Source organism: Apium graveolens, chromosome 8 (assembly GCF_009905375.1).
Source record: "Apium graveolens cultivar Ventura chromosome 8, ASM990537v1, whole genome shotgun sequence".
In the NCBI taxonomy this organism is placed as follows: Eukaryota; Viridiplantae; Streptophyta; class Magnoliopsida; order Apiales; family Apiaceae; genus Apium; species Apium graveolens.
The window spans coordinates 86,352,846-86,357,244 of NC_133654.1; positions in this window are offsets into that span (position 1 = coordinate 86,352,846).

Consider the following 4,399-nt stretch of genomic DNA (forward strand, 5'->3'; position numbering starts at 1 on the left):
GAGGTGAACTATGCCTTAATGGCAAATGCTGATGCTGCTGAACTAAAGGTACCTCTATCAACTTTTGCTTTTGATAGAGAAGATATTACTGAGTTGAGATTATTTCTAAAAAATATTTATATTAGCTATAGAGATTAGACTTTAGAGAATGAAAGACTAAAATCTGAAAATCTAAAGTACAAAAATAGAAATAGCTATCTTGAAGAAGAGTTAGTCAAGATGAACACTATTCAGATAGAGAGAGATAATGCCGTGTATGTTAAGAATGAATTGCTTAAACAGAATGATTATTTAAAAACTGAATTAGAAAAAGAAAGAGAAATCATCAGGACTTGGACTAACTCAGGCAGAACAACTCAGAATATTCTAAGTAGTGGAAACTAGAAAGAGGGGTTAGGTTATAAAGATGGTAAAAGTGAGAAAATGACTTTGCCAATTAAGCTAATTGCTATCAAACAGACTGAAAAGCTAAAGGTAAATCTTGTTAAATTTGTTGCAAAAACTGTTGTGTCTGATTCCGAAGAGATGAAAGACTCTAAAACAGAAGTCAAAGAAAAGTCAACTTCTGACAAATTAAAACAGGATAAACCAGCTTTCATAAATATTGGCTTAATGACAAAGAAGCAGCAGCTTAAGTATAAGCTGAAAGAGATTAAAAATGTGAACAAGGTAAAGGAAGCTAGGAAAAATAGGAATGGAAAGGAAGGTGTGAATAAAAGTAATAATTATATGCCTGTTCCTAATGCTCCTAGAAAGAAATGCTATAATTATGGAAACTCTGACCATCTTGCTTCTTTTTGCAGGAAAAATAAAGATATAAACTCTTTACCTCCTAGATCAGGAGTTAAGAGTCAGTCTATTAGGGTTAAACCACAAAATCCTTGTTTTCATTATGGTAGTTTATGGCATTCTATTTATACTTGTAAGGAATATCATAGTTTGTACTATGATTATTTTGAAATAAAACCTTCTTTAAATAAAATTAGTGTAATTCCTTCTAGTGTAAATTCTGATGCAAAGTCTGTATAAAGTCTAATAAAAAGCATGTTAGCATAAACTCTGAAACTAAATCCGCTACAAATGCTAACAAATATAACAAGGCCAAAGGATCCAAGAAAGTCCGGGTCCTTAAAATAATCAATAGTGGTCTTTGTGATTGCAGGGCAATAAGAAAAACATCCTGGTTCTGGACAGTGGATGATCAGGACATATGACTGGAAATAAAGCCCTGCTATCAGACTTTGTGGAGAAAGCTGGCCCAGGATTTTCTTATGGAGATGGCAACATGGGAAAGACTATGGGATATGGCAATATCAATCTTGGGAATGTCATAATTGAATCAGTAGCTCTTGTCTCAGGACTTAAACATAATCTGCTAAGTGTGAGTCAAATCTGTGACAGAGGTTATCATGTGGATTTCATTGAAGAACACTGTGAAGTTGTAAGTAATTCTACAGGCAAAGTGGTTCTGAAAGGTTACAAACATGGTAACATATATGAAGCCAGACTTTCAACAAATTCTGATGGTTCTGCAATCTGTCTGTTAAGCAGAGCATCAATTGAAGAAAGTTGAAATTGGCTCAAGAGACTCTCTCATTTAAATTTCATTAACATAAATGAGTTAGTAAAGAAAGATCTTGTGAGAGGACTGCCAAAATCAATATTTGCTCCTGATGGTCTTTGTGACTCATGTCAAAAGGCAAAACAAAGAAAATCTTCATTCAAGAGCAAAACTGAATCCTCAATTCTTGAGCCTTATCACTTACTGCATGTTGATCTATTTAGTTCAGTCAATGTCATGTCTATTTCAAAGAAGAAATATGCTATGGTTATAGTGGATGAGTTCACAAGATACACTTGGGTGTATTTCTTGCACAAGAAGAATGAAACTGCATCTACTCTAACTGATTATGTCAGACAACTGGATAAGTTAGCCAAAGATTCTGTTAAAATAATAAGAAGTGATAATGGCACTGAGATCAAGAATTCAATCATGGAAGAGTTCTGCAAAGAGCAAGGAATAAAGCAGGAATTTTCTGCACCTAGAACTCCACAGCAGAATGGAGTTGTAGAAAGAAAGAAAAGGACTCTTATTGAGGCTGCACGAACTATGCTTGATGAAGCAAAGCTACCAACCTATTTTTGGGTTGAAGCTGTGCAGACTACTTGTTTTACATAGAGTGCTACACTCATAAACAAGCATGGAAAAACATCATATGAGATGGTGAAGAAAAAGAAGCCAAATCTGAAATACTTTCATGTATTTGGATGCAAGTGTTTTGTTCTTAAGACTCATCCTGAACAGCTTTCAAAATTTGATCTAAAAGCTGATGAAGGAATTTTTGTTGGAAATCCACTTTCCACAAAAGCCTTCAGAGTCTACAATTTAAGAACAAGGGTTGTCATGAAATCTATCAATGTATCTTTTGATGATAAAAAGATTACTGGACTTGAAGATTTCAATGATCATGATCAGCTGAGATTTAAAAATGAAGATGTAAATTCTGATTCTGTAAATTCCGATGACCTAAATCCTGATCCTGTAAGTTCTGACGGGTTAAATTCTGATGTCATTGAAACTGTGGTAACTGCTCCAAAGGAAAATGCACTTGTTCAGGGGGAGCAAGCTAATGATCATACCACATCTCAAGACGCTCAAGAAGCATCAGAACCAGTCACTGGCTCTTCAAGTTCTGATTCATCAAGTTCTGATGAGCCAAATTCTGACAATTCTGGAAACTCTAATTCTTCAATTCTTGAAGGATCCAACTCAAATTCTGGAATCTCATAGAGCATAACTTCAGGGGGAGCATCAAAAAATGCTGATGGAGACAACATGGATCATGGGGGAGGATCCAGTTCTAGAGATCAACTTCTATCTGCAAGGAAGTGGACTAAAGCACACACACCTGACTTAATAATTGGAGATCCTGAAGCATGTGTCAGAACTAGAACAACAACAATAAATGAATGTCTCTATCATTCCTTTCTATCTCAGACTGAACCAAAGAAAGTGGAAGAAGCTCTTCAAGATACTGATTGGGTGCAAGCAATGCAGGAAGAGTTAAATGACTTTGAAAGAAATAAAGTCTAGACCCTAGTACCAAGACCAAAGGACAGATCAATTGTTGGTACAAAATGGGTGTTCAAAAATAAAACTGACAGTGATGGCATAATTACAAGAAACAAAGCAAGGCTGGTTACTAAAGGTTACTCTCAACAGGAGGGTATTGACTATGATGAAACATTTGATCCAGTTGCTAGATTGGAAGCCATAAGAATCTTTTTGGCTTATGCTGCTCACAAGAAGTTTAAAGTCTTTCAAATGGATGTGAAAAGTGCTTTTCTCAATGAAGAATTGGAAGAAAAGGTATATGTTGAACAACCTCCAGGCTTTGTAGATCCAAAATTTCCATATCATGTCTACAGGCTTGACAAAGCACTTTGTGGCATTAAGCAAGCTCCAGGAGCATGGTATGAGACTTTAGCTCATTTCCTTCTGGAAAGTGGATTTCACAGAGGCACAATTGACAAGACTTTATTCTACCTCAACCATGGAAAGGACTTACTTTTGGTACAGATATATGTTGATGATATCATCTTCGGCTCTAGAAATACGAAACTTTGTGAAAGATTTTCCAAGTTAATGCAGTCAAGATATCAAATGAGTATGATGAGAGAGTTGAGTTATTTTCTGGGACTTCAAGTCAAACAAACTGAAGAAGGTACTTTTATCAGTCAATCCAAGTACACCAGAAATCTACTTAAGAAATTTGGAATGCAAGACAGTTCTACTGCATCAACTCCCATGGCCACTGCCACCAAGTTAGATAAAGATACTGGAGCATCAGTAGATATTACTAACTACAGAGATTTCAGGCTGATCCAAGAGAACCTCATCTAATAGCTGTGAAAAGAATTTTCAAGTAACTTAAGAGTACGCTAATCTAGGATTATGGTATCCTAGGGAATCAGATTTTAAGCTAATAGGTTACTCAGATGCAGATTTTGCAGGATGCGAAATAGACAGAAAAAGCACTAGTGGAAGCTGCCAATTTCTTGGAGGCAGATTGGTTTCTTGGTTTAGCAAGAAACAGAAATAAATTTCCACATCAACTGCAGAAGCAAAATATATTGCTGCAGGAAGCTGTTGTGCACATATTCAGTGGATGAAGAATTAGTTACTAGACTTTGGGTTAGAATTTTCTAAAATACTCATTTACCTTGATAATCAAAGTGCTATTGCTATGACAAGAAATCCAGTTCAACACTCAATGACAAAGCACATCATCATTAAGTACCATTTCATAAGGGAAAATGTGATGGAAGGTACAGTGGAATTGCATTTTGTTCCAACAGATCAACAACTAGCAGATATCTTCACAAAACCACTATGTGA